The sequence below is a fragment of the Apium graveolens genome, chromosome 4 (assembly GCF_009905375.1).
Source record: "Apium graveolens cultivar Ventura chromosome 4, ASM990537v1, whole genome shotgun sequence".
NCBI classification, from domain to species: domain Eukaryota; kingdom Viridiplantae; phylum Streptophyta; class Magnoliopsida; order Apiales; family Apiaceae; genus Apium; species Apium graveolens.
The window spans coordinates 202,859,996-202,866,746 of record NC_133650.1 but is presented as its reverse complement, the minus strand read 5'-3'; positions in this window follow the sequence as shown (position 1 = coordinate 202,866,746).

Below are 6,751 nucleotides of genomic sequence, written 5' to 3'. Positions count from 1 at the left end.
CATGAACAATACCGGTGCACCCATGGGGATACACTGGGTCATATGATGCCTCGGTCTAGCAGATCTTGCAATTGCATTGACAATTCCTTCATCTCGACTGGAGCCATTCGATATGGAGCTTTCGAAACTGGTTCTGTACCTGGTGCTAGATCAACCGTGAATTCAATTTCTCGATCTGGCGATAACTCTGGAAGCTCGTCTGGAAAGACGTCCAGGAACTCACATACAACTGGAATGTCTTCTAGTTTATGACTTCCCTTTTTAGTATCTAATACGTAAGCTATGTACATCTCACATCCTTATCGAAGCAATCATTTGGTCACATCACTGTTAAAAATTTCTTCCGCTGTTTTTTGCCCTTGAACATTACCGTTGCATTTTCCGCAGTTTGCAATTTGACTTTCTTATTTGCACAATCGATCTGAGCATTATGACACGCTAACCAATCCATTCCCAAAATGACATCAAACTCTCCTAGCTTAAAAGGAATCAAGTCTACCGAAAAATGATATCTGGATATTTTTATATCACATGCAGGACATACTCGATCTACTGGAACTTGGTCGTCATTCGCTAATTTTATAATTAACGTTTCGCCCAACCACTCGATTTCGCAATGTAACTTATCAAGGAATTCTTCAGAAATAAATGAGTGAGTAGCTCCAGAATCAATTAATACTTTTGAACTTACGAAATTCACCAAAAGCGTACCTGCGATTACACTCGGACTCTGTGGCGGCGGAGGTAATGCCAACACTCTTGGAATACTGGCTGCCATGGCTGGTCCTTTGCAATTTCTAGCAATATGCCCTTTCTTTCCACACTGGAAGCAAGTAATTTCCGCTGTTTTTCCCACTGGACATTCATTAGAATAATGTCCTTTCTACTTACATCGGTAACATATCACATCCTTTTTGATACATAAGCCGGTATGTTTTTGATTACATGTCTTGCAATACGGCACTGGGACTCTGACCATTCCCTGCTGGCTGGGGGCTTGGAAACGATTACCTGTTTTCTGGGTACCTTGTCCTATCCTTTTGAAATTCAAATTTTTCTGGGCTTGAAATCCCGGTTTTCTGCTGGAGCGGTCTTGGAAACTTCCATGTCCTTTATCTTGCTGAGATCTTTCACTTTCCCCTTCAATAATCAAAGCTTTTTGGACTACGGTGGTATATGTTATTAATTCAAAAACTGCAACTTGTCCACGGATCTACGGTCGTAATCCTTCTTGAAACCTTTGAACTAGCTTCTCTTCAGTATCAACCTGTCCTGGAACAAACCTAGCCAACTCAGTAAAATTGGCCTCATACTCTGCTACGGACATATTTCCCTGCTTCAGTTCCAAAAACTTAATCTGCATTTGGTTTTTCACGTAGCGAGAAAAATGCTTTTCTAAGAACAATTCTTTAAACCTATCACATGCAATAACATCTTCACCCTCTAAATCCTTTTCAGATTCCCACCAATAATTTACCTCTCCTTTCACCAAGTAACTAGCAAAGTCAGTTTTCTGCTCTTCACCTACCTTGACTAGCGCAAATGCTTTCTCTATTTCTTTCAACCAGGTGGTAGCCTTAATAGGATCAGTGGACCCCTCAAATTCTGGAGGTTTAACCGACTGAAATTGCTTGAAAGTAATAACAGGTAATGCTGGTGGTATCTGAGGCTCAGGACGAATTGGCTGTTATAACATTTGTTGTTGAATCTGTTGCTGCTGATGATGCATCTGTTGCTGCATCATTACCATCTGTTGTTGCATCAGATGGAACATTTGGTTCATGGTCTCATTAGTCTGTGCTTCGGAATTACTGTTAGAAGTCTCAGTCCTAGTCTTTCTTCTTGGTGCCATCTTCTGATAATAAAACAAGTGATATTTCTTTAACAGTTTAATAAATAATTGACAGTAGGTAAGAAAACAATTTATCCTGTATTAACAACATGGTTCGAATAAAGAAAACAGTTTCTTAATATAAAAACAGGAAATGTAAACAGTTAAATAAAATGTTTGTTCTTTTCTATCTCTTTTTTTTCTTTTTTTTTTCAACATAATTTATAATATGAAAAGCTGTAAAATAATAAAGTGAAGATAAATGCTGTAAAACTGTAAAGACTAAAATTTAAATAAAAGAAATTTAAACAAGTTCATTTATATATATAACACCAGCCTCAGGTGTAAATTCTTAATACAAAAAGTCTCGCTCTGCTGGTTATCCCCACGGCTAAAAGTCACACTAACTACTATCAGTCAAACTACTACTACAGGTTAAACTACTACTACATACATACACACTACTCACTATGTTATACTATGCTGCATCTATATACATCTGCACTCCAAAGTCACTGTCTCAAAACCCAGGCGGAATATGCCTCAGCTCCTCCCTAAGTGCCTGGACCAAAGTCTATGCCAAGCGGAATATCCTGTAGAACTCTGCGAAAGAAGGTGGTCCTTCATGGGTCAAATCATCGAGCTCCCAAGTGGCACTCATCAAAATCGACTGTAATCTCTGTCTCATAAAGTAATCCGGCTATAGGGCCGCTAACGGTCCTCTGTCCCTCTGGTCAAACAAATGCATAATCTCTCGACACTGTGCTCTCCAATACTCCACATCATCCCTCATAACCCTGTACTCATGGTATGGTACCATATACGGCTGTGCAACCTGACCCACTGACTCCTGTGACGGAACCCTCGGTATACCTGCACCCTGTTATGGTAATCCCAACTGTAAATCCACATTATGCTCTCCCATCCCCTCGACAGGAATCATCTGAACTATGTCCGGCTCTGGGGCATGCACTGGTATAGGAGGTAACATTGGGAGTGGTGGTAACTCTGGCTCAATCCCCGATATAAATTGATGCTCAACTGGTAAAGGAACCATCGGCTCAAAAAACTTAAATGGATCGAACATCTCTATAAGGTCCTGGGCTATCCCCTGTACTGGTAGCACTGGCTCCTGTGGAAATGGTGGTGGAGGTGGTAGAGGAGGAAACATGTAGTCAGATACTGGAGGTATAACTGGTGCTGCTGGCCCGGTGACTGTCCTCTCCGAAGAAGCCAAATATCCTGAAGACGCCATCTAATAATATACCAAAGAAAGAAGAAAGTTCATTGAACAATCCTAAGATTTATACTTTCTTATTCTAATCTGACCTAAATCCTAACACCACTTTTCCTATTTGACTATTCATATCCTATGTGATCTCCCTATCTTATCTTAACCCTAATGTTCTTGTTTTCAGGGACCAAATCTACAGCTCTGATGCCAAACCTGTAACGCCCTCCAGACCCGGGGTATAAGTGTTAGTGCGAAAACACGCGCTAATATTCACGCAAGTATACGCGTTCGCAAATAGTATAAGATATAAATCAGATTCGTTCCCACAGAGACTGGTTTAGGTTAAGTTCAATTTATGCACCTATGCAACAATGTATGGTTATCGCTCAATGCTAAGACAAATGACAAATTGGGTTTTTATTAAACTAAGAGATTATACTAAATAACATTAACTAAGAGAATTGAAGTTGAATTACTATATATGACAAACATAGGATCCTAACTTCATTAAATACTTCATTCAATAGCCTTATTGTTTTTAACCTTAGCATGTGATGGTGATGACACTAATCAGATAACACGAAACTGATAAACGCCAACTTTCATTGCACGAATACCATTCTACCAGACATCCACAAAAGAGATAGAAGCTGAATAGGCACCAATTATATTGAGACCCTATATGTCTATAGAATTTGACAACATAACAGTTTAAGCACAAGTTATCTATCTTGATTACATAGGGCAAGTAAAACGGTTAGAGTTACCTACGAATCATGTATACACATACAAGAACCTATGCTAGCATGGCAAGTTCTAAACCTCTATATTCACTGTCGCTTCAATAGAGATTAACACGATATCTTATATGTTAGCTACGCACATAAGACGAATAAGCACAACCATACTAGGATATCAATCAATCACCACACACCAAGATATCGAAACAATTAACTATTAAAATCCATAAGTAAATTCGCTAGAATCCCATGACAACGATTAGCCCATAATCGAACTCATCGTCACCATGGGTTCCAATGAAAGCATGGTATAAACAAGGTCTTAATAAACTAAATAATAATCAAAGTACGAATAAACGAGATCTAGGTTCAACAAGAACGAAAACGAGCATCCAAAGTTACAACTAATTCAAAGAATCACAAGTTGAAAACAAGATCTTCTTTTTCGGAGTTGTTCTGTGCTTCTAGGTCTTCTCCTTGGTATCCCAATCTTCCCGGATGATGAAAACCCTTTTTTTTAAGTATATATACGCCCCTAGTGGACCTGGACCCTTAAAATCGTCAAATTCTACTCAAAAAGGCTTTTTCAGCGAAATCAGCGACCAGCCGCCTCCTGAGCGGGCGCTCAGCTCTGCTGAGCGGGCGCTCAGCGGAAAAATATTCTGATGAATCTTGTTTTGACCATAACTTGAGTTCTACTCGTCAGAATTAGGCGATTCAACTGCCTACACGAAGCTATTGAGATTCTCTACAACTTGACAATGGCCTTGGCTTCCAATTCTGATCACTTTTCATCATATTTCCTTTAAAAGCTCTTTTCTTCATTTAACTGATACCTGAAATGCAATAACACAAAAACACATCAAAATACCAACAACTTGAGTCCAAAACACCAATTTAAGCTTGTAATAAAGCGTTCCAAGTGGATATAAAATCCACTTATCACACCCCCAAACTTGAATCGATGCTTGTCCTCAAGCATAAACAGACTCAAAACTACAAAACAAACCTAATGCATGAATGCAACTACGTGAATGCAACTAAATGACAATGCAATCGATCCCCTCAGAATAACCATAACCAAATGAATAAGCCAATGCCTCTAAGAATGCAATAACTTGAAACAGAGTTTGAATAAATCCCACAAACCAACTCACAAACCAGAAACGTGTGTGTGTGGATGCTTAACAGATATACTCTTGATACTAGATCAATAACCCTAACTTATCTATCATTGAAACAATCAAAAGTTTATAAACAGAATAGACAATAAACGTATTATGACTCACAACACCTCCTTTCTACTAGAGTTATACAAGGATTCACACTATTATTGAACACATAGCAAAGATGCTTATTTGATCGTGCAATGAATGAGGTCCCAAAAGACTTATACAATAATACCCATGTAGCGAGCGTTAGGTTAGCGGATCCCAGACTATAAAAGCCTTAGGTCACTAGGCACAAAGTCCCCTAGAACTTAATAACTCGAGTATTAAAGAGCTCACTCTTGATCAATTGTGCATTAACACATACTTTTTTTCTTTCTTTTTTTTTCTCTTTTTTCTTTTTTTTTCCTTTTTTTTCAATAATTTCTGAATGAGTGCGTTTCGCTCCATCTCATTCAACCCTAGACTACTCATAAAAATATGAGCCGGCTACTAGCCATTTGACACCTAGCCTTACAACAACTAGCAATGAAATCCAAGTTTTTCTCCAGATAAAAAAAAATCAGTGTTTTTACGTCACTACGAGAATATCACAAATTCTAAATATAACCAAGTGATTAAATCTCAACAATAAACAAGTATGATCATGATCTAGATCAAAAGTAACCCTATAAGACTTTGTGAAAATATTTATTTCTGGCATGCAAATCAATTCATTAAGACTTAAACATCCCTCTATTCCTCATCACCACACTCAAATCAACATCAACTTATCAAATATCATAGTTCATCTTAAGGGATCATGCTAAATATGCATGCAAATGCAACTATATGAAATTACATAAAAACAAACAAATATGTCCTAAATGAACAATCATACAAAAATATGAATGAACTACAACTAAACATGCAACATGAATCTATATGAATCTATATGGATACACACTACTAATCCTTACATTATCACCCCCAAACTTAAAATTTTCAATGTCCTCATTGAAAGTAATAATAAGGATTTCAGGCATACCTAGTCATCGGAAAGATCACCCTCTTCGGGTGGAGGATCAGGTGGCCAATCAACCTCGCCACTAGTGTCTCGGAAAATAGTACCGAAAGCGTGTGTCAAATCTTCAGTAAAATGACGGTGAATGTCATGCATGGCCTCCATACGCCTAATTACTCGCCTGTACTACTCGTCACCAACACCAATCCTATCAACTACCTGCTGCACATAAGAAGAACCCTCTATAGGCACTGGAGGATCCGTTCGGCTACCCTCTATATCATTAAAGATATATCCCAACCCCTTGTCAGGGGGTGCACCTAAGAATGAATAACTCAAGTGATCTGGCTGTCGGTTGAGCTCAAGTATGGGAGCTTCTTGTGTAAATGGTTCAAAACGCTCCTGAGATATTTTCAGCTCTGCTAACCCAAGAGAATCGAATGGCATATCCAACTTCTTCTCCCACGGAGGTGCATTCAAAACCTGCAGTTGCTCTACTCCTCCTTCATCTTCAAAAACTGAGTCGACCCGCTCTATTTTAAAGCACTCTTCTTTTTCTGTGGGTAACTTTATTGCCTTGAACACATTAAAAGTGACCTTTTGATCGTAAACCTTTATCGAAAGCTCTCCTTTTTGCACATCGATCATAGTTCGGCCTGTAGCCAAGAATGGTCTTCCCAAGATAATGGGAATCTTCTTATCTTCCTCGAAATCAAGAATTACAAAGTCAGCAGGGAAGAAGAGTTTATCCACCTTGACCAAGACATCCTCCAC